The 26652-nt window shown below is 27.7% G+C and overlaps 1 long non-coding RNA gene across 1 annotated transcript; it reads left to right on the forward strand.

The window, feature by feature from the left end:
* Nucleotides 1-698: 698 nt before the first annotated feature.
* LOC111041348 lies at nt 699-26549 on the forward strand. Its single transcript, XR_002605317.1, has 2 exons — nt 699-1138; nt 26402-26549. It is a non-coding gene; the product is annotated as an uncharacterized LOC111041348 (long non-coding RNA).
* Nucleotides 26550-26652: the final 103 nt, after the last annotated feature.

Raw genomic sequence — 26652 nt, forward strand, 5'->3', positions numbered from 1 at the left:
TAAAAATTGTGTAGTTTTTTCGTTTTTCGTTTTTTAAAGTTTAGTTTTGAGCTTATATTATTGATAGCCATATAATTTGACACTGGTGGTTTAATATTTTTCGTTATCTTGAAATTTATTACTATCATAAACTATCGATTATATAGACCGTATATTTCATGGTTATTACTGTAGATATGCTATTTGTCTAAATTTACCAAAAACAAACGTCATTACAACACATTATTGTTATGACCATACGTCATAACAATAATAATAACAATAATTTATTCGTTTGAATAAAACGGGCCAAATCCCAGTTTGTAATAACAGATGAAATTAGACTTAAATTAAATGTAACAGGTTGATAAACAAAACCAAAATATATAAAGTTAATTTATAATACCTAAGCAATATAAGAAAGTCGTAACAAACGATAAAAATTAGCATCAACCTTACGTGGGTTTTGTTGAACCTTATTAATTTCAAGTCAATTAACTCGGTTATAAAACCTTTGACGTTACAGGCGACCGTTTGTTAGGTTCTTTAAACGGTAAAATAAATATAATATAATAGGGTGCATACAAAATATATAATATAATATAATTATAATATAATTATTGACATGCACTTACATAACATAAATCCATCGCCAAATCACATGCACGTATTACTATTATTACTTACCAGTTACCACGGTCGCGACAGAAGCAGACGACGCGACGTATCGCTGTCTCGGCGGCGGCGGCGGCGGCGTCGTAGTCGGTCCGCGTGGCCATGCGCGCCGAAACGTTCGCCGGTCGCATCCTGCGCGCCCGGCACAGTCACGTGTGTATCGCCGCAAAGGATGCGGTGTCCTGCCACAGCCACCGTCACCGTCGCCACCACCACCGTCGCCACCACTAACGCCACCGCTAACGTCACCACCGCCACCGCAGCCGCCGACGTCGTTTTTCTATTGTTATCATTCGACGACAACGCGTCGACAGCGGCGCACCGGTGCACTGGTGGTCGTCCGTCGTCGCCGGCCTCATAAAACGCGACCACGCCGCCGCACACACGTCGTGTCGGCCACGACAGACGAGCGTGTGGACACCGCCGCCGCCGCCGCCGTCATCATCCGATGTCCGATTGCGACGCATCGCACACGACCACACAGGTATATAATACACCGTTATAAGACGCGTTGCCTTAATTCCATCAAATTTCAGCATCAGGTGTGAAAACCCGAGGCCGGAATAATGACCAATTGGGCCCCGGGACACCATAAACTTAGTGGGCCCCGTTGGTGCAAAGGAATCTTAAGCACCTCCGGGTCCAAATTTAGCGCCTCTTGTTTTTTTTTTTTTTTTTAGGTATAAGTACGTCTAAATTTTATTATCATAGTGAAATACCATCAATTTTATGTTTTTAAATTATTAAATATTTACCGGCAAACAATTAAAAAAAACTTTGTTCATAACTATGGTGCGTATGACTTTAGTCATAATATCAATTCGTTATAAACTATCAAATCTTCTTATAAGTTATAATTGTTAGAAGATTTAGCATTAAGATGCACATTACCGAGAAATGAATTGGTTACGAGTAATTATAAGCCAATGGGTCACATCAAAAAGCTGAGTGTAAATTAACGCTGTGGTGGGCAGTGTATTACATTTAACAATAAACCTTCTTAAATTTTATTTAATTATCATAATTTCATAGTCACACTTTAATATATTATGAGTAAAAAGAGTTTTATAAGTATAATATACCTATTATGCTTTATTATTTATATGAAGTGTGTTAAAATGTGTATACAATTTCGATCGGTTATTGTATGGGTTTATAATTTATAAGATTATTTAATTTAGAAGTAATGAGTGTGTGGAGAATCTGTGAGGCATTTACAGTTACAGCACTCCACGTTATAGAGGCCTAGTTACGCCTGTGATGGGTGGTCTATCTTTCAACTTTAACTGTAAAAAAAATACAACAATACGTTTTTACGACAGTATTGTATAATTTTGTTCTATATTATCACGTATAATCATTGATAATAAAGATTAAAGACTATCATCTATGCTCGAACAATTTAGTTCACAACTCAAATTTTATAAACTTTACCATATTGTTATCAATTATTAGAATACCAATTTATCATTTAGTAATTTTTCGTGATATTAAATTAAGAACATTTTTTTTTTAATTACTACCTACTTATACAATTTTATATTTTTGAAAACTGTTTTTGACGTATATAAAAAAAAGAATTGAGTAATATATTTGTGAATGACCACGCGTTTCCCTTCGATCGCTGACAATCTTCTTTTTTCAAAAATAGTTTATTCCTTATCATTATGCTTAATGTGACAATGCAATTGTTTCAATATTATTTAAAATATTTTTCAATTTAGATTGTGCATAATATTTTACGCGTAAATACAATATTGTTGTGAACAAAAATGAAAAAATTATAAATAATTAAATTTTCAAATTTTAAATGATATGCGAGTATAGAATAATATGTATAAATAACTATAATATTATCATACTAAAGTTAAGCTATGCGACGCCTAGAAACTGCACAGACATATCTATTGAACTGGTTGACAACTTTTTCTCTGTCAATAAGATCATTTTTTTTTCGATTTGTAGTAGAGCCAAACTATATTATAATAATAAGTCGATGTTCTTGGCCCATAGCGGTTCTAAGTTTTCAGGCTCCATAAACATCAAAAACTACTTTCACAATATACGATCGATACTGTGTTCCTGTTGCGTTAGTGGGAATTGTTAGAAAAAGTTTTAAACATTTTAAATCTCGAAGGAAATCCTTATTTATCTTCATTGTATTTATCATGTATTAAAAAAAAAAATAGGTTAGAGTATTGAATAACAAAGTATTAAAACAATTATAGTAGATAGTAGATACCATCATTCAATATTTAGCATGGTTACATATTATTATCGCTACTAATATTATGTTGCCACAATAGTTGTTACCACATCAGTTGGTGTGTGTCCATTATGGTGGACGTCAAATACTATAACTTTATATTATTTTTATTATTATTATTTTTTTATTAAAGAAGAAAGCCTCGATGACGTGACCATTGGATTACTAATATTATAATGACTGTAATTGTATTAATTTTATATCAAATTAGTTTTTGTTTTTTTTTTTACATTATGTAATAACTCTAATGTTTATGAAAAAAGGTATAAATATATCACACTAAGTGTACCACTAAACTATTTATAAAAATATAATTTTTTTTTTGTAAATCACATAATATGTGGACTCCAAAAACGGCCGCTTCCTTTAACCTTTTGATCACCTCAAATTCAAGTAATACTCGTGGAGTGGCAACTGAAACTGCAGAATTACGAGTCGTCGAAGGTATTTTGTTATCATATATATTCATCGTGGGAAAGATAATACGAAAATGTAGAGTTAGCGCAGAAAAGCCAATTTAAAAATATCTCCTGCTCCCCCTTAAAAAACAAAACTATGAGTATTCATTTTCATAATCATATAATAATTTTTTATTTTTAAATAGCTTTTAGTTTAATACTTTTAAAGTAGTCAGTATTATAATACTAAAACTGTGCTTAGAAGTGCCATCGCAGTTGATACACTATTTAGTACGTTGTGTAATCTATATTTGAGTTAAGTGATACAAGAATGATTTTTTTTTAATACAAACATTTTATAGTTTCTGACCTTTCAAATTAATAGAAATTAAAAAATGTATTCGTAGTAAACATATTTTCCACAAATATTACAATTATTATAATATAGGTAAAAGTGGATTTATTCAACTTTATGGTCGGATTTTTTAAAAATGTTTTCGAATAAAATATATTGATGAGGATTAATAAATTCGATTTGGAAAATTTAACAATCAATAATACTTACATTTTTTACCTTAATTCTATGTAACATCTTGAATAATAATAATATTTATCCACCTATATATTAAAAAAAAAAAAATGTTAAGTTAGTTGATCTGATGGAATAACAGAATTATATGTAATAATAGTGTCACAAATAATTACGTTCCTTGAACATTTTTAATGCAGTATAATCAACTTAACTTGCCATTAAAATGGTCCAATTTAAGTAAAACTGTCATCTAAAATTTGTAAACATCTGAACAGTAAATTCAATTTAGCCAGACGGAGGTTTGATTTATAGGGGATAACATAATATAATTAAGATATTTTTTTTATCCTCTATTAGTCAAATTTAATGTGATAGTTTTGATTTTGTCACTGCTACCACTGGCATCTGTATGCGTAATTATAACGATTTAAATAAAATAATAATATATTATTTAATTTAGGTATAAGTGCAATTTGAATATAAATATAAAGGATTTTTAATGAAAATATTTTTGAACTAATAATCGTAATAATAATTGTAATTGCAGTACATAACTTTTCAACATGGTTAAATTGTGTTAGTATTGTTAAATCCACGTGTTAAAAATTGAAATTTTATTTTCATCTTAATAAGCAACATATGTAATGAAATACAGAGATACATAATTTATTTATTTGTATACTGCTTCATCAAAAAATTAAATGAATTGAAATCATAATAATTACATGAAAAACAGTCAGTTATTTTATAAATATTGTTCGAGTATCTATGAAAAGTATTTATATGTAGCCAAAAAATAGGATAAATAATGTCTATGGACATCTATAGATATTTATTCTGAAGATAAAATCTTAACTAGTAGCAGAAAAGTTCAAATTTAATGTCTTCTTCACATATTTTTGTTTAAATACTTATTTACATTTTTAAAATGTTTTTATTAAGTTAAAAAAATCCAATTAATTAGACCAAGAATAATTTGGGTTCTCTCCAAAAATGTTTTATCAAAAAGTATGTATGAAAGTGGTTTGATGAAATTTTTAACTTTATTTTTATAATAAACAATCTTAAAACGTAAACACAAAAGTCAAAACTAAATAATGTCATTTTCGTTCGAAAAAAACTGTAATAACACATTATTATTCTAATATTAAATTAAATACGAACAGTTAACTACCGACTTGAGTCCAACTATTAAGATAATAATATATAGTCTTACCTAAAATCTACTCTACATTTATCGATTTTAAAATAATTCTTAGGTATTATTTACCAATAATTTATGTTGGTTGTTAAACACGTTTGAAAATTAGATTAGTTTATTATAGATATAGTAGTTGTGTTTAGTATAATATCGTGTGCATTATAAAAATTATTTTTTATTAACTTTTTTGTGGGGATCTTAAGTCGTTCCGAGTGTGTTCACAATACGACAATAAATGGATCGAACGAATATTTAAATTTCAAGTTCATCCGAGTAATTTTTATTTTAATATATAAGTAGGTATAAAAGTAAATAGAACATATTTTTTAAATGTTTTCGTTTATAACCAAGACGATCAAATCATAAGCATTTGGCTCTGAATGGGAATCCTCGGTTCGTGAAACGTTAACAACATACCTTTTATGGCTAAAAATGTCTTCGGGAATAATTCTGAAAGACATCCAAATGCATTATTCATTACCTGTTAAACGCTGATTTCTATTTTTATACTATGTAGATATAGGACTAAGGTTATGCCATCACGAATGAGTTCACCAAAGTGCTGCCTCTAAAAATCGATCAAGGTCGTAGGTACTTACATTTTTTTTGTCTGAGATCACATCGATAAATAACAATTACAAACCCATATTGTTATATTATGAGGACTGTGTATTTTAATGTCCGCTATTATTTCTATCGAGGCTCATTTAAATAATGCTTGATTTAGTATACCAAACAACAAGTAAACTACTGAGATGTTTAGCATTATCTGTGTAGGGTTAATGAATAATCTTGTAACATCTTGTACGATAGAAACTTCTGATATTGTAATAAGATGATGAATGCAATTTTTGTTGTTTCTGTAACAATATAACTCTACAAATGCTGCGATTTCAGTAGGCAATTCAAAAAGCAATGTAGTAAATGATAACAATATGAAATTTTTATGGATTATATTATTTTCTTTCTTGCTTTTTCAAAACATAAAATGCTTTCTGAAATTGTTTACATTATAATAATTTTAATATACATACAAGCTGTCACGCAAGATTTGAACTTTCAAGTTATTAAGACTGAAAATTTCATAAAGTCGGCATAACACAAATAGTATATCTGAACACTTTCTATTAAAATATATAGTATAATAATACTACTGATTACCCGATTTGATTTAATTATTATCGTTCTGACGTTCCTTGTAATTTTTCAACTGAGCATCAAACAATACTTTTATTTAATTTCTAAGATATAGTGAAAAGCAATAGCAATGTAGAAAAACTAAGGGACTCGATTCGCTGTATAGTAGTTATCGAATGTATCTTGTCATTTAGTAGGTCAGCACAATGGAATTTTATTTTTTATTTTTATCATAACAATATATAATTGTATATTATGAATATTGAAAAACGATTCTGAGTGGAGACAATCTGTTCATATTTCCATAGAGATATTTAAAATATTATATTTTCTCTATTACTAGTAAATATTCATGATCTATGCAGTTATTCGTTTTTGAGTTCCAACAAAATGAAATCGAAATTCTCAAAAATTAGTGCTGAGTAAAATATATTACCATTTTGTCATATTTTTTTTCGTTCTATCTTATTCTTAAGAAAATTACTGTTGGTTTTTGTTCTCGACCCCTCCAAAAGGACTCACTAGATACAATTTCCTACCAAAAACCATCCTCAGAGTTGAAGACTAAAGTATTTTCACTGCTCCAAAAGGTGATGGCAGATGTACACAAGAAAATCATAATATATGTCTGTATGACCTTTACGCCTATCGCTCCGTTCAGGATCTAAAATGGTAGTGAATAGTGATTATAATATCATTACTATTATTAAATATTTTTAGATAAGAAATAAAGAAAATATTCCAGAGTGTACATTTTTTTTGTGTATTTTGGTATTTCATTTCTGTTTGAATACTTTCTTTTTGATTTTCGTCAATGGCTGGGCATATGATAAAGCAAGCGTTGAGCCAATATTCTTAGATAGCTCAAAGTTATCCTTTTTATTATTATTTTTTTTTTTTGTGAAGAAAAACTGTTCTTAAATTGTTTACAAAGGGTGAACGCACTTATATGATTTGAATACTTTTATTGACAATATGGTGTCCTTTACAGACCACAGCAATAATAATGTATGGCCGCTACTCAGTAAAACTAATAAAACTCTGTGTACAATGTATACACAAAAAACACACAATTTTGGTAAATATTTTTTTTTGTAAGTATTTTATTTCGAAACTCACTATCAAACTATTCTGGAAACTCAAAATTTAAGATTTCATAAGCTTAAAACTTTTAACATTCACATGATACTATAGGTCTATAGGATCGTTTAGAAAAAAAAACTCTTTACATTTTAGAACTAAACAAATTATTATAAATTATGTTCGGTTTTTTTATTATTTCGATTATTAATCAATTCTAAGCTTAGCTCATTTTTACTCACATTAACATTAATATTATTTCCAGAAAATCATGTAAATTTAAAAACATATTCAAAGTTGTTCAATCATTAATCAATAATAGTTACCTATATTACTCGAACATAAACGCATCCTCACAGAAAGAGTGTTTCTATATAACGTAGCTTATACTTATTTTTTAATTTTGTGACAATTTAGCTACAGCATCGTCATTTACTTTCAATGGGGGACTTACTCAACAGGTACTTCATCGCAACTTCAATTAATACAATTCGAAACCTTAAGTTCTCAAAAAAAAAAGGAATACTTTCACTGAAGATACTGTAGAAACTTACTTTGTGTTATTATTTATCTCACGGCAAAAAAAAAGTAGTACCGATTAACCACTTGAACGACATTTTATACGCACTTAATACTCATATGTATAAATTACATTCGAGTATATTCGAGATTTGTGAGCACCAGTTGAGCACGGCTGTCGCTATAGGCACCTGAAAATTAGAGTATTTATTTGCTCAATAATTATTCATTAACCATTACCATTTTTGACCAATTAATATGAGTTATAATTATTTTAAATCATTCTTTACAATGACTTTGATGTTAATAATTCAAACGAATATTATAATTTTTATTGTTCGATAGTTTTTATTTCTACATTTTTGCATAATATAATTTACTTTCCATCATGATCTAGTTCGATCAAATATCCTCATATACCCGTCTAGTTTAGTTATAATTTAATTTCCTGTTTTTTTTTCGATTTTAACATGTTCCCGTAAGTCGTTATGCATAAAAAATAGATTTAAACGCACTTGTATATTACGAATACCTATTAATATTTTAATACTATTCGCAAATGTAACAATTAATAATACAATTATTTTAAATTTCAATTTTTCGGAACTAAAACAAATCGAAGAAGGCAATAAATTTAAAAACGTTTTAAATTTATTCTGCGTATACGAAATATTTAAATCATCGACGACTTATTATTTGAAATAGTCGGGTGTGCTGTGTACTTGACCGGCCTATTTTTAATATTAAGAGCTATTTAAATACATCAATGACATTATTTTAAACTAATAGCTTTTCCTATGAAAAAATGTAATGTCCAAGTTCTTAATATTTCTATTTTATTGATGAAATATTATTATCATTGTTATTACTTATTTTTTATTTTACGATTGAAAGTAAGTATTTAAGAAATCAAACGAAGTGTTTTAAATTAAGAATAATGTATTCAAATAGCGACTGTCCCAACATACAAGTTTTAAGTACTTATGCACAACGTACCTAATTCCTACAGTAACTCATCTGTTATTTTTATTAATATTATCATTTATTTTTTTTATATTTGAAAAATACACTCTAATTCCAAGCACAATAAGTATATGTTAGTAGGTTAGGGTTATTTAGGTATTAAACATAAATATGTAATAAGATTATATTATTTTACATTCTGCAGTCATATGATTTTATCGGTGAATAAATGTTTTTATGTAACGAAAATGAATGAAATGAATAAACTAATATTATTATTAAAAAATAAACATTTTTATACCATTATTAAAATATAGTATAGTAGTTTATAGTTCTTTCGGTATTATTTATTTTTCTTGTGATAATTATTTAACCTAATTAATTTTTCAAATTTATACTTACATATTTTAGACTTGTCGGAAATAGAAACTCTGATTAGGTAAGTACTTAATGATGTTTGAAGTGCAGTCTGAATTATTATAATAAATAATACTATTTTTCAAGTTTTCTTGGGGTTTTTTTTCCTATTAGACAAATAGCTAGATAAATTACTCTAGTTTCGACTCCTGAATATTATATACAATTTTAAACCTAACCTTCTCAGATTGGAGAATACGAGTTTTACTGAACTAGAGCCTACCAACTTACTCTTGGGACATCCACTAAAAATCCCATGAGACAAGCATTATTTAAGATATTTATTTTTCCTCCGAGTTTATGGGCTTTTAGTTTACACAACTATAGTCCACTAGTCGCAACGCGCAGTATAAAATCAATATCTGCCATCAAACTAATATTGTTTTGGTTATAAATATAGATTAATTTTAAGTTAATGATACGCTAACTAGTATACATGGTAAATGAATTATCACCTCTAAAGCGAACAGACAATGTGTAGTACCTAAGCTAATAATTAGTGCTTACAGACCGGTACAAGATTGTCGAAAAACCAACGAAATAAAACATGACTTAGATCGACACTCATATAATAAGCCTTACAAATATGATAGGCTAATATGTTTAACATCAATGTGAGAAACTGGCTTCGATTTCACATGACTAAAAAATTGTAAATTTTGTTTTTTGGTATGGGTATTAATGGGATATTTGGGGAGCTAGGCCTCCCCGGTTTCCACCTATGGCCAACGCATACATTCACCTGATATTTGATACACATTGTAATGTTAAGTTAAGTAGGAGAATTTTTGTAGGTTCTTCCCGTAACTTGAAACTTCTGTACGAAATCATTATCGAGTAGAATAATACTAGTATTTTTCAAATATAATAATGTGAACTATGCATTAATAAAACTACAACTAGATACATTATAACATTGTTAATTCATCGAGTGTACCAGACAAAACTAATATTGATTAAATTAAATTAAAAATGTTTCAGATATTATAATATCATAATAATAGTACGTATATATAAATTGAAGTTCGAATAATTCGAAAATTAAATATTTGCGCTATGGTTATGAATATTTGTTCGGGGCTGAAAGAATGGAAAAAAATAATTTTCCAAACGTTTATGTATATAAAAAAAAAAATGAATAAAGCCAATATTTATAAGAGGGTAAAAATAATTTCTTTTTCATCACTTTAACTACTTGAATACACATTTAATTATTTTATACAAACAAAAATTATTATACTGATTGTAGTTTTTTGAAACAAAATTAATTGAAATTTCGAGATCAAATACATCACACAATTTTTTGTTGTACATTTTATTTACGTGTACTGTGTAGAGCTTAGCGCACTTCTAACTATATGTACTATATACCGAGTAGCTCAGTGACAGTTTTACTTCATTTTTTTTTTTATTTACCTATAAGCTATACCCATCTATATATATATTTTTTTTTTTAAAGAGCTATAGTATTGAGTTTCGTTTTATACCCGTGAGATGGACTCTAAGATAAACGAATAGAAGAGGTCACATCGTTTTTTATTTTATTTTTACTTTTTAAAGGACCGCACGTCAGTTAAACTTTTATTCCGTTTTATTCACAAGATAAAAGTATTTTATTACATTATGACATAGAAATGCATAGCTCCTTGTACCTTTATGGGTATACATCTAGTCATTGTTGAGAAAAAGATCTATACGCGATCTCTTGCAATAATAATGATATTATAATGCTTTATACTTACGTCGCGTCTTGTAAAAACATGAAAAAAGCCATTAATCTAGACACCCATCTTACACATTACACAGACTGTGTTATATTTCTTTGTAGGTTTTTTTTATTATTATTTTAACGATAAAGCAAAATGTATTTGAATTTTTAGGATAAATTTTACGTATACAATTTAAGTGCGTGAAGTTGTCCTCCCCTTACTTTAATCCAGGAACTTCAAACCACTTTAGAAAAATTGCTATTTATTTGCTCGAATTTGCTATAAAGTTTTTAGAATTTGCATGGTTTTGGTTTCCTCAGAAAAAATTTTTTCCCTGGATGGCCAACTTCACTTTAGCCCCCCACATTAACCCAGGAACTTAGAATTTTGCATGGACCATCTTTATTCACCTACGCATTCGAACCTGGTATCAAACATTTATATTCAACTAGGATTTTAAATTAAGAATATTTATTATTCATTTTAGATTTTTTTTTATTAAATTAAATTGTTCATTAGTTATGGATTTTTATAATTACATTTTTTATTAATTTAAGTTAATTTAATAACATACATTTTTTTTATTAATTTAGGCATTTAATCAAATAAGAATATTTTTTATTCAATTTGGATTTTTATTTAATTAAGAATATTTTTTATTAATTTTAGATTTATTATTAATTATAGATGATATAATTTAATATTTGATTTCAATGTATAAAATACAATATCTAGGGTAACGCGAGTAATAAATATATTACCTTCGTATCATATTGTGACATTCTGTTTGGTCGATGAAAAATTCATATTTTAACTTCATCGCTACGAAGTACAACATAATATGTAGCCATACAGTCAAGATAATCCTGTAAAATATGACGATTATTCAATTAATATGACTATTGAAGACAGTCATCTTTCATATATTATCTGGAAAAATAGTATCCTATCCAATAACCAGTATTTAGCTGTTGACTGAAATGAAAATATAGTTATGATAAATTATAAAAATAAAACCCAGGGAAGTCGTTCTGCTGTATCATAGGTGCCAAGGTATCTCTTCATCAAATAGGTTTTTTTCTTCTTTTTTTTTATTTATAAGCTTGCTTGACTTCAGAAAATTACGTATAACTCAATTATTGGTCACTGTAGTGAATTTATTAAATCTGAATTCAATGATAAAGCACTACAAACGAAAAATGATTTTGAGCGTAGGTGGTGTGTAAAGTTAACGCTTTTCTTTTCAATTTGTTGGTTTAATAGAATAGATGTACAGGCTTTGTATGCGAATCGGCAGTTTATAAATAAACTAATATAATTGAAAAATAGAAAAATAATAATAAGGCAGTAAGATGGATAAAATTTGAGAATGTTTCGGTATGGTAGTCGCTAGAACACGTTTAGAAAAATCGTTTTGAGTGGACTATTTCATTGTATAATATAATTTATAAATAATAGTTTTTTTCTATAATTTTAAGCTTGTGTAAGTTTTAACATAGTCATAAACAGAATTGTGTTCTATAATGATTAAAACCCATATTAAAATAGTATCACAAAATGAAAAAAAAAAATATTTCTATAATATTTAATGCATACTCATGTTATTATATAATAATATTACAGTTCAAGATTATATAATTGAAAAAAGAGCATAATATAAAAATTGAAATGCAACTTGGTATGAATCGGGATTTTATATTAATTTAAAATTAAATAAACTTTGTTGCATAGTTCTTTTTTTCATCATGAAATAATTCCAATTTTTTTATTATTAAACAATAATCTTAGTCGTTGTATATCGTTATTCGTACGAATATTATACTGTTAATATAACAAAATAAACTCTTGCCACATTTTATCGCAAGAATTTAGTTCTTAGTCTTAAAGTGTTATACAAATAAATGAATAATAGAACTTAAAAGTAGATATATATCCCTAACGGTTTTTTTCCCCATTATAAAAATGCTTTGTGAAAACGAATTTGCTTTTTTCATTCCTATTTGATTAGAAATGTGCATTAAATAAATATTTTTGTAAAGCTCCGGATAATTTAATGGGATTACATTTAAATTATTCAAATGATGGCTCATGGAATAAGTGCCGCAAATTACCTTTCCTTTATAAAAAAAAATAATAATAATATTTCCTATATTTACGACATATTATTGTTGTTGTATAAATTGTGTATCTACTTTCACATAAACGTACATAAAATAAAAAATACATTTTTTTAACTCAATTCGTGCAACGTATTCGTCAAGTTTTAGTTGATCCGAACGTTTTGTTTGAAACTAATACCACAGCATAATTAATTATTGTTATTTTTTTATTCGTTAAGTGACATTTTGAAAGCCTATCCAATATTTCAGCCACACAAATACCTACCACATATGTTTACATCAAAAACAGATTTAAAAATAAATTAGTTCTGTTTGAAAATGCTAACCTGTACCTACATGATAATGTCAAATTACATTGCAGCGACATTCGTGACATTGGTGACACTAAAATACGTTTTTCAAGTCTCGAATGTCGCGGTCTATCAATAGTACATTTGTAATTATACAATTTGTTTCAACTTAATTAAAAAGCTTAAAAATAGGTCAATGGTACTTTTCATGTGTTTTTTTCTCACACGTAAAATTTAGTATCACAATATTAATGAGAATTGCACTTTACACATTTGAAATTATTATTTATTATCCAACAATGCTGATTGGATTTGCAGTTCAAGAAAGAAAACAAAAATTCAGTGGGGTTAAAATAGCAAGGGTTCGAAACGATGTCAGGTATCCTCCATAAATCATGAGGAGGTATTCTATAGTTGATCGTCCGTGAGCCAAATAATTAATGAACAAATGCAAATAATAATGAAAATAAAAACAAAAAAATAATAAAAATTATAATATACACTGCAATATATTTTAATATATTAACTCAATAACGCGCATCGGATGTTTATTCATTTGATTCTTAGGAACGACGAGTATAGAATAATATACAAAAAGTATAATAATGTAGCACAGCGAATAATCATCGAATCGACGAATTCCGAAAGCTCAGATTGGATTTTTGAAATAACATCGTATTATCGTATATCTCCGCTGTATCTGATATAATATGTATAATATCATATGAATATATGTATAGTGTGTGTGTAGCGATGCTGAATTTCAGAAATTAAAAGTTTCCAAAGATCATATTCCAGAAATTTGGTAGTTTTTAAACGAAACCTAAACACTGCGCATTTTCGATGTGAAAATTTTTAAAAGTTTTCCCGAATTAAATAGTACATCGAATAGAACGGCATGCGCAAAAAAGTACTATGGTTATTAAAATGGTCTGCAACAATATGTAGGATGATGAGTTCGATTATGTAATAATATTTTGTATTGAATATTTTTGAAAAATATTTTAAAATAGAAACTTTCTACGGTCTAATAATATTATTTTATATAACGTCACTACACGAGACATCGGTATATAGAACAATTTATATCTTTGCCCACAACTCAACTATATTTTAAAGGCGGCGACTAAAACGTGTCTTGGCTATACACATCCCCTCGTGGGAATCACTGTACCATCATAGTATTTCCCCTTGCCATAAGGCATGTACCCTTTAAGCCAAACAGATAAAGCTCAGCGATAAATTATCCTCACATGCAGTCCGTTGTTGTAAAGCGAAAGAAAAACGACCCTGAATCACGCCAACGAGCTCAGCAGAGACGCGTGAAACGGATGTGTTGTATTTAAAGTACCCATACCTCCACATACCGGGTAGTACGTTTGACGCATGTAAACTATAAATAGTTTTTGAAAATAATTCTTTAACACAGTTTTGAGTCGTTACAAAACGATATTTTCCTCGTTATTATTGTATTAATTGTAATCCTATTATTCCAAAGCAGAACCTCTTTTGTAATACTTTGACATAAAAAAATCTAAAATTGTTTAAAGCTTAGATGAGAGGGGTGGAGTGGTATAGGGGTATCCCGAAAAATATTGGTCCACTACTCAGCTCATCGAATTAGATGACTTTAAATACTTACATATGAACAATAAACCATGCTTGTCTGAAATTTGATTTTCGTTGATCGAAACACTCCGAAAAATGTTAAGCTTAGAAATACAAAATTCAAATTTTATGCTGTTTTTAAAAATAGTACCAAACCCTAAAAAAAGCAATTTCGATAGAAAATATAATTTATTCCAAAAATAGAACCACTTAAAATTACGAAAAAGGAATATTTTCAAAAACTTGTATGTTTTCTGAAATTATGAGTGCCGTATGTTAAATGTATCACCCCGTATAAATATATTAGCAGCTACCTATGTAACAATGTGTAGCTGACTAATGTTTGTTTTTGGCTAGTGTTTACAATATGTGTTCGAATAATCGCATTTAGTTGTTATTATTTTTTGTTTCGGTCAAATTTGTCGTCATTTTTCCCCCCGTATCCGGTAAGAAGATATGAATATAAAATAATTGTGTATTATGCAAATTAATCATTTTTTGTAATTTTGTTTGCATTAAAACAATTTTTTTATTTTACCTGATATTGTAATATTTGCAATATAGATAATTTTGACTAACTGAATTGCAGATTTAAAATTATTTGTACAATAACTACATCCATAAATTAATTAAGATACCTACTCCATAATATTATATTTAAAGAATGTCTTGAATATTAACAACTTTATGATTCTATAATTATATAATAATTTTTAACTCGACATTCAACATTTAAAATAGAAATTAGTTTTGGTAGTTTGCACGATAACCTAAAAAAATTAATACACAGATCGTTCTAAAAATAACGCCATAACAAAAACTCCTACATACATGTATATTGTGTATACTTACTTTTTACATTTATTTCCAACTGGTCAAATTCCTTATTATTAATAATTCGTTGATTATAAAAAGAAGTAACATACAATACCTTTAATAATTGTCTAGACCATATTATGTTACACGTGTGAATGATACTCGTAAGTATAGTATAATGTGTACTTTATAAATTATAAAATTGTAATATTTGATTAAAAAACAAAAATCTTCAAGTTATATACTGTACTTATAAAATTTAATTTAGAGATTGTTGGAATTAATGCCTGCTACTAATATATTATATCATCACAATATTTATAACACTAATAAGTAACATTAATTTAATTTAAAATAATAACTTGACTATAAAATGTTTAAATATTATAGCGATATGATTTTTCAGGCTTCGTTAAAAGTTTTAATTTGTATTTATAAATCAATTGCGTTTATTATTTCGTTAAATTTCACTTCACCATTCATAAGGTATAAGTAAAAAAATGAATATAATTCAGGTACCAGAACTAGAGGTATTTTCCCGATTTTTATTGTTTTTAATTTTCATTTTTTTACATAATTTTGAGGGGTTTAGATTGCCAGTTACGTATTTTTATCTTATACGAACAAATGTACATTAAGCTCTTTAGAAAAAAATTATCCTTATCAATGATTTTTTTCTTACTATTTTTGTATTTACCTAAGTATGAAAGTTCATATTTATTTATTTATTTATTTATTTATCGAAAGTACAAGCTGATAGCCCAATGGTTACATTACAAGTAAACATTTAAATACATGAAATATTAGAACAGTAAATTTAGTGACAAGAGTTAATGAAAGAATATACAATAATACAAAAAAGATGTAATAATTAATAATCAATAAAAAGCGACAAACAGAAAATATATATAATAAGATTTAGGTACCTAGTAATTAATCAGAAAATTGAGACGGTTGTTTGACAATATTTTCATTACATTTAACCCATTAATTACAGTAATATTTTTTTCCGAATTACACCTGTATAGTGCACCTAAACATAATAATTGATTGTTGTTTTGTTCGGTCGTGTTTTATCTTAATTCTCCGTGGACTGTGTTTTGTTATATCGTGTGCTTTTAAGGGATCATATTTTATTACGATAACAAGCCGAGGATGGTTATTTTCATAGGTGTTCAATATTTATTGATCACAATTGCAAATGGAATTTACGATTCAAATGCTTCCTCATGATTTAACTGAATATAGTGAACAATCCGTTCATAAATATATTAACCCGTTTTTTTAAAATCAATTTATAGACCGAGTTGGCAGAGAACTTCATACGTAAAACACGCGACCCCGATGTATAGCCATTTGGTGTACTTAATTCAAGGTCGTATTGTCACCACGTCATCCAATCGCTTACATTCAAATTGGCCATTTCAAACCCCCTTATAGGGGCACTTGTTTTTTTACTAAATGCTATTACACATACGAACAGAAGTTGCTCATGACTTTTACTACCTATGGGAGGTAGATTAGGTATACATTATTATTTATCATCAGTTCTAAATATTTTTTAATGATCACTATAATATAGGTTTTTTATCACGTTTCACGCGCCCCCTAATACTTATCGTGTCTGGGCTGAATAAATGGGTATCATTTCTTACATATTTATCGGATAAGCGTATTAAACTTTTGTTGATCTAACTACTAATGGATTGTGCCGTGAGAATTTTTCAAAGGATGTTAAACACGAAATATGAAGTTTTCAAAGTTAGCATTCTTAACCCGAGTGAGTACGCTGATTACTTATATTATATTGGCATAGTGTATTCAGATAACGATATCGTGAATCTTCATCTGCAGGACACGCCAATAGTATTTTGATAAAATGTAATCCTTATAATATAACACTAATTGTTTGAAATCCTAAAATAATTATTTAGATAGGTACTATCTATATTGTCAGTTGTTACAATAACAAATAATGACGTATTTGTTAAAATAATACGATAATGCGATTCGTTAAATTCGCCGTGCCTATACTGTTTTTAAAATTATTAAAGTATATTAATAGCATTTTTTTAAAAATCTTTTAAGTTTAATGCAATGTTATTGAATGAGTAATAATTATTTTGATTTTTTACTTAGTCAACGTTTTTTGTGTCTAGTGAAACAGCAGAGTATTCGAGAATAATTCTCATTTTCAGTTTAGATAATAATATAGTATAAGTTATGGCGTTGTTTTCAGGCAATTGGTCCTTCTCTACGGGTAGTCCAGCTTAACGACCTCCGAACAAAATATTTGCTTGGCGATGTACTTACGAAAATCAAATTTCGATAACTAATATTTATTTTCTTCGAGTGATTTTAGGATACTCATTTAGAAAACAATAGAAAATTACAATTTAAAATTATTGCAGGTATTCGTAAACTACCCACACAAGTATTGTTAAATGTTTGAATGTTTGCTTCTTGAAGACATAAAAAACTTTTTCATGCCAACTGAAATGTTTTAAACGATTTTAATGGTTTTGTTTTGTTTAAAAAAAGTATTGTATAGTAACCTATTTATAGTTGTTTAAATCTGGTTCAGAATATTATCATTGCTATAATATTTAATTTGTATAAATATTAAATTGAATTCGTAAATGCATTGAAAGGAAAACAAAGTCACTAAGTATAGGTGCTCGCTGCTATAATTTATGATAAGTATGAGTTGTGTTCTGATCCGAAATTCAGGAATGTAGTATGATTATGTTTCATTATGTTTTTAATTAAGATTTAGAACTATATAATATTCAACATTATTACAATTGATTAAATTAATCCTTTATCGTACCCCAATATTGTTACATGTACTTTAATCTATTCGTCAGTTACAAGGAACTACTAAGTAAGTCATTAAAAGGTACTAGCATACGCATACCTATTACCTACAGGTACGCATACATACCTACTTTACACTAGATTTGAAGCCAGGATTTTTTTAGAGTTTTGTTTCAATTTTATATTTTATATAACATATATGAGTATGGGAAGAGGGCTTTACCCACTCTCTATAGTCATCGATCTTAATACTAATAACATCAAATATAAAATAGAATCAACAGAGTTATAATATTATGGCAAAATATTTTGGAGAAATCCGAAGTAGGTATTTAGTGCATATATTTTTTGAATAGATACAGTCGGTGGCTGTGTTTGAACACCCAAAACATCCCCTGGCTACTCCACTGCTTTACATATTACTATATTAGTTCCCAGTATATTAATACCAACGGTGAACAGAAATGGGGATTACACTATGTTCATCAATATGAGAAGCACCACTACTCTACACATACGAACACACCACGCCTAAGTATAAAAATGTTAAGCGTAAAGTTTTCATGACCTAATATAATGTTAAAAAGTACCCAATAAAATGTTGAAAATTTCATATCGACAAGTGATAATGTAAAACTACATTTTTAGTCGTTATACGCAATTTATTTTTGTTTTCTCAAAGTAAACAATTCGCTTAATTTTTACCAACTCAAAACGCAATAATTTATAATTGTCGGTTGAAATATATTTGGCACATGTTTAATAAAGCGCTTAGTGTGTTCAGGAAAATAAAAAATAGCACCCACATAACGTAATTTGTAAATGGTAAATTGTTTCTTCGTCCCAACCGACTGCTAAAAATCTATTAATGTTGGTAAAGAATTTTTCAAAGTAAATTTGTTCCTACTAGTTGTATTAACACGTCGAACACCACATTTCAAACGGTATAAGAAGAATAATTAATAGGGTAAATGTTAACATTTCACCCAGAAACCTTAATGAAGGTAAATAGTTGTAAAGTTTATGTTTCGTTTTGTAAACCTTGACAATAAAGGGTCTAATGCGAATGGTTTCTCTGATATCGTTAAAATATTTTAGTTGCAGGATTCAGCATAACACGAATTACAGCCATTCCAAAGTCGATATTTGAGTACACGTGACTTGATGAATCAAGAGTAAAACTTAAAAACATAGTGATTCCTGACGAATATTGTTCGGTTTGTTTACTTTTCTTTTATTATTTACGAGCCGGGGGATAAACAATCGTAATTATTCTAAACCATGAAAGTATTCAAATGTAAGTTGTTGGGAATTACATTGTTATTCAAACTATTTTTGTTTTTTGTAAAATTCGTGAAAATTTCCGTGCCCTTCAATTAATGAACACTAAAATAAATGCCGTTTCTTACTACTCGGAGAAAAGTGTTAATGGAAAATAAGTTAAAACACTCAGTATGCAATAACTGTATGAAATATTTTTATTAAGTAGTCATTTTTTTAATCGAAAAATATAATTTAGTTATACATAGTTAATATCAGAATAATCGGGCTTTTGATTTAATTTTTTTGTTTGGTTTTTGTAAACAAATGTTATTTCAATTTTTGAATACAGATGACGTTTAATTATAGTTTAAGCTTCCACCGAGAATGGAACGGTGTTGTTTAAAAGTTAACAATTCAATTTATATACGTGAGTTAAAACATCACCGATGGCTTGTATATTAATCAATTTTTGTCCGTTATTAATTATTTATTAGAATAATGTGCTTTACACCGTGTTCTACGGGAACACGGGCTAGGAACAGTATGGTCAGAATAGAATTCGCCCGCACTCACCGCGTTCATGGCCCGGTGCAATACATAAACATAAAACAATAAATCTGTGAAGCTTTTACATTGTAATAATAAATGACAAAATTAATGAACACATGTGCACGTGTTATAATTATAAAAAAATACATAAATGTCGGGAAAAAATATAACGACACATTTATAAAACCACCCAAATCAATTTTTTATAGGTACTGCATAAAAACTGCAGTCTATACTCTGTAAGGGTTAAAATATTATCCTAGTCAAGTTTTTTCTGTTTGCCATAGTTTTATTATTTAAATAAAATACATATCTATAGGTGGCTTGACTTGGCATTGGTATAAAAACTTATAATTTGACCGAAAATGTTCAAAAACTAAATGACATTGCTCGACTAAAAATAATACTAATAATAATATTTCATATAATTATTGTAACGAGTGTTTTGATTTATTTTCTATTAACCTTTTCCTCCAGGTAGCATTTTTTTTTGTGTTGATCAATTCATATCATATCAATATAATATTGTATAGTTCATGAAATAGATGTTTATATAGTAATTTTTTGGAATTAAAATGTTCTGTTTTTTAAATTTCAAAATGTTTTACTTGGACTAAAATTGTTTTTAAGAATGTAATATATACTTTCCAAAAACGTCTCGGCGTGATATGACTTCACAAAACCATAATTTTTATAAAATAATAGTTCAAAATGTATTTGGTCTTAAATATTCAACAAGGTTAAATTCATGTATCTAGCTAGTATTTGAACTTTCGTAGATATATTATTATGTACACATTTTAAAGGCAGACTATAATTCGTTTAGGATTTGACACCATGCGGGCAATGGCGTAAAATACTAAGTTGAGTAAATCGAGTAATGAAATTATGAGCATCTATGAATAATAAATTGTAATATTTTCCATGGTCATTACTTAAAACTTTAGTAACTTGTAGCCACTTACTGATTTGTAGTGACCCATTTGTTGCATAACTAAAAAATCGAAATTAAGACTATTAGTCATAGTATCACATAGCTTTTCCCTGCAATTGATGAGGGGGGCTATACCCACTACTTTAATTAGTTTGGCATACCAATGTATCAGTTGTAGACATATCATCCAAATATATCACTCACAGGATCCGGCGCATTCCTATGAAGTCTAAAAAAAAAAATGCTGTGACCCGGGTTAACCACAGCGTTGCGTTTGTATTATGTATGGTTATACTAGACTTTAAACAATTTAAAAATTATAACTATTATTACTTATAACATCCAAAATATGGTTTCATATTGCATTAGTATTTGTATTAAGGTCAGAATAGTCATATAGGTATATAGGTATTTATGGGATATGCTTATTGACTTAAAGCTATATGCATTATGGCATTCGTGTGAAAAATGTGTTTTGTAATATTGCATTTTATAATATACAATTATGATCTAACCGTTAAAGTTGAGTGTCTATTCAGAAAAATGAGTAACATAACATTACAAATCGTTATAATGCTAAAAGTAAAAACCCATAGGTGATATCATATTTACATATTAATAACTAAAATATAACAATAATAAATTATTTACATAATTTATGTATTATGCGCTTTGAAAATAATTTATATAAACGCGATGTAGACGACATATTGTGTTTAATTTTAATTCAAAATAAATTAAATACACATTTAAAAAATTTATAATACGGTCTCGTGCAATATAAGCCCAGTCATTTTACACATGGTTTCATTAGTATTACATTTTAATTTTATTGTTATATTTGCCTGTTTGCTATTCTCTAATACTATACAAAAAAAAAATTAGCATCCGTTTCAACTACTTAAATTAAAATAGTTCATGATTGTATACGGAGTGATCCATTTTACGAACGACATTCATTATTTCAGAAAATACATATGTTTTTAAAATATTTCTTTTTTAACCAAACCTAATCTATTCATTAGATTTATATAATAATTTATATAGAGTCTCTGCAAAATAACATTTTTGGAAAATATTGATTTTTTTATTATTAGTCATTGTTATTTATATATTTTTGAGTTTTTTACTCTATTAGCTGAATAGTATTCGGAGTATTTCGATCTATAAAAATCTAATTGCTGATAAGGAGTTTAAGTATTTAAAGTTATAACTCCTGAGATGCTTGTAAAAAATGTGACTATTATACATACGAGTATATAAAGTATTTTAAAAAATATTCTTCTTTGGAGTAAGGAATTAAAAATAGTTGGTGTCAATATAAAAGTGAAACATTTAAAAAATTACAATTATAACAAACAGTGAAAATATATTAGTTTCAGCTAGATTTTGTTTTTTAATGACTTAAAATTATGCATAAGACTAATTTCCATAATGTCTATAGTTTTTGAAATAATGTGTGTATTACGTTAAACTTATCACCCGAAAAAAGATGCTGCATATTATATATTTTTTATTCGTGTAACTAACAAAATTACCAATACATGTTAACAATGTTTTTATTTTCTATTTAAATTAAATTCCAGTACCTACATTTTTGAAAGATTTTAAACTTTAAATTTATATTTAAACTTAGCAGGGTGTTTTTTTATGCACATAGAAAACTTTTATAATAATTATTCTAAACTTTATTTTTATGCTTTTATTTTCTTATTTATTTTCTTCGGCAATCAATCAAACTGACCAATTTCAGACTGAACTATATTTTCTACACATTTAGCCTCAAGTGCATAGACACCGTAGATGAACGAATTTACTATTATTGTTGGCTTACCACTTAAGCTTCCTTATACAATTATGTTTTGTTATATATATATTTAACGTTAATATGTGCAGTGACTTCGTGACTCCGTGTATTTATCTATGATTTCAACAATTTATTTTTCAATACTACGACGCTTATAAAATTAAACGTGCTTTTCCTCTCAACAATTATAGTTTAGGTCAATACTGCAGTGTTTGAACCGCCTTTATCGGTAATCTTACCATCGCGCATCGTCACTTTTTATTTAATTTATTTATATTATAATAAATTGAAAGATTTATTTGAAGTTTTAATGGTACGAAATCTCTTTTTTTTTTATATTTTCGTATTGATTTGACCTAGAACTATATTTATTATTTGGTTTTATTCTTTCTAAAATATATTATTCTATTCCGTTGTACCTATACGCCAAATTTATTTTATAATTATCTCTAGACACAACTGTGGAATTATAGTGAATACGGCGTAATATTATATTAGATAATACAGTTAACATAATAGGGGTTACAACATATGAAAATTCATATTATTTACCACAACGTGGTTAATACCTTATGTCAATATATTTTTTAATTTATTTTTATTATGTCACTATAGTAACACTAAATTAAAAGTATTTTGTTGACATTGAATTAAGTTAAGTGTAATAATATTTAAATTTAAAATTCTAACTTTAAACTATTCAATAAAATAATAATAATATATACAAATAATAGAATAGATTATAATTAGTAAATATAATATTTTAAGATCGATTATATTTGAATATCATTACACCAGTGCATAAATTAAGACGATATATCTACTTTAAAACAAATAATAATGTGAGTAAATTCATTAAAAATTAAAAATTGTAAATAAAGTTATAGGTATAATATAATTAAATATTCCAAAATGTATTGTAGAATAATATATAAAAATAAATGAACTTTGTAGAACGAAATGATGACACGGGGCAAAAGTCAATACTAACTCTACCACCACCAGCCATCGATCGTTATAGTTTGATAGATAAGACCAATACACGATTATACATTCATATATGTATTATTAGGCAATCAGGAGCCACCTACGCACATGCTACAACTAGTCGAACACCTGTGCACCTCGGTAATGTCAGGTTTAAATTAAACATGTTATACTATACCTATAGTGCAGTATGAACTGTATTTTAATAATTCAATTTTATTGTTTTCGGATTTGGGAGCCGGCGTTGATGATCTCAGTTTTTTTTTTTTTTGGTCTATATAGAGGTAACTGAAGCTTGATGAATTATATTATTATTATAGATACAATAAATACAAATCACACGGATCCTGTGGTATTCATATCTGAATGCCGACCGTAACCTTCAAACATTCGTCCTATTCAAGCGTTTCAAAATATTATTCTTCGCATCATTACTGGTATAGTGGTATAGTGATACGCCTTGGGTCAAAACTGCAAATTACCTTGCAAAACGACTTTTGCGTTTTTCACTCGAAACTTGTACATTGAACGTTGAACCTCTTAGTTCAAATTATGTCTTCACCCCCGAATGAGCCCACTCGCAGAATTGTGACACTTATTTTCTGACAAAATAAAAACGAAATTGTATTCATTTTCACATCTAGATAATATACCTATAATCTAAACTTATGAGTGGTGGACCAATGGATAACTTCCTCTATGGAGGGATTCACATTTCGAATGTATTTTGATTCATCATATTGTACATGCGTGGATGCGCGGTGTATAAATTGATTTTCTTCTCTTCGAAAAAAAAGGAACAGGAAATATTTCGTAAATATCAACAATTAGAGTTTTTGATTACAATTTTTGGTTTTTTTTTGGGGGGGAGGGGATTATGAAATCAAGTGTCGTTTCTTTGGAGATGTGCCTTGATGAGAGTGATGTCTATTGTCTTTGTTAATCTTCAGAATACTTCGGGCTTCACCTACCTTAAAATAAATATTAACACATGCATTGGTTGCTGGTTGGTGATTGTGGTATGACTGGTAAATACATGTAGCTTATAGTTACATTTATTTTAGATTTTTTTTTAAACGATTGCAAATCATTCACGTTTACACTTAAATTACATACTTCATTTTTAAAACTAATGATAAAATAATATTAATATATTTATTAGTAAACGATGATATTGTATTCATAGATTTAAAAATTCATTCAAGAGTAATAATATTTATATTCATTAAACATTCGTAAAAAAAATTATTATTAAATTAAAATTGTTTTTATATGATTTCATATAAACGAAATAATTAAAATGATGGTTGGAATTTATATCATGACTTAATGAGAACTAATTAAATTTTCTGCGCTTTCGTCACTATTCGTTGTATACAACGAAAAATAAACTATTAGCTAAACAATACATTATTGTTAATTTCTATCTATTTATGTACTCAGTATAATGTAAACAATAAAATATAACTATAATACAGGTCCAACTATATTATATTTGAGAGAAAACAATTAGGTTGCTGATGAATACATTTATATTAATTTAGCCGTACATTCTCTTGATTCGTAGAATTAGATATTTTTTTATGATCTAATATTCAGAATTATAGAATACTCTATATTGTATTGTTCGAAAATTGATGATACATAACTCAAATAGTATACTTATAATTGGTTTGAGACCTTCTGTAATTCAATCCCATCAAGGTTCAATCCAGGTATAATTTCTATACGCCTCATTAGGAACCTTATTTTATTTTTCCTTGACTATTAATTTAATTATGAGTGTGGATTGTGAAATTTACAATAATAATAATAGTAATAATAATAATAACATTAGTAATATATAATAATAATAATAGAACAGCAGATTTTAGTAGGAATTTAAAACTTAAAATGTTAATTTAATTGTAAATACTTTAAACAAAAAAAAACACCAGTGCTTAAAAGTGAATTATTTTTAAAATTGTAATAAATGTATGAAAGTACGAGTACGTTAAATCTACTAACAACAGGGAGTTTCAAAGATTTAAGGGTTATTAAAAACAATTTATGATTACATTAAACCCCGGGACTCTATCATAATAATATGACAGACTAGCAATGGAAATATAATTTATACACTCGCTACTACACTAAACGGTCCTGCAGGTATAAAGTACCTACACTATAACGAATGTAGAAATATTATTTTAGCTTAGCAGAAAACATTTTTTTTTAAACAGGTTAATATTGTCGAAATATTTGTTTATTCCTTTATATATTATAATTAGTGAATATCGTAAAACATGTTTCACGAATGGTATAATAATTTTAGATTTTATTTTTGCTTTACAGAATCAATTCAGCTCGGAGTAATGTTTAGCCACAGTGTATTTTAAAGGAAACAAATCGCTTTTTCACTATATTATGGCCATTCTCCAATCTTGCTGTTGTTTTCAGTCGCTTAGAACGGGATGTTATGCCAGCGTCATTTATGCAATGGTGAGTACATTAAGATTAATTTTAAAAGTAAGTAGGACCAAAATATAGAGATCTAAATAAATTTTACCTGGATCATGTTATGGGCTGAATGCCAGACTACTAAT

This window comes from Myzus persicae, unplaced genomic scaffold (genome assembly GCF_001856785.1).
Source record: "Myzus persicae strain clone G006 unplaced genomic scaffold, MPER_G0061.0, whole genome shotgun sequence".
Lineage (NCBI taxonomy): Eukaryota > Metazoa > Arthropoda > Insecta > Hemiptera > Aphididae > Myzus > Myzus persicae.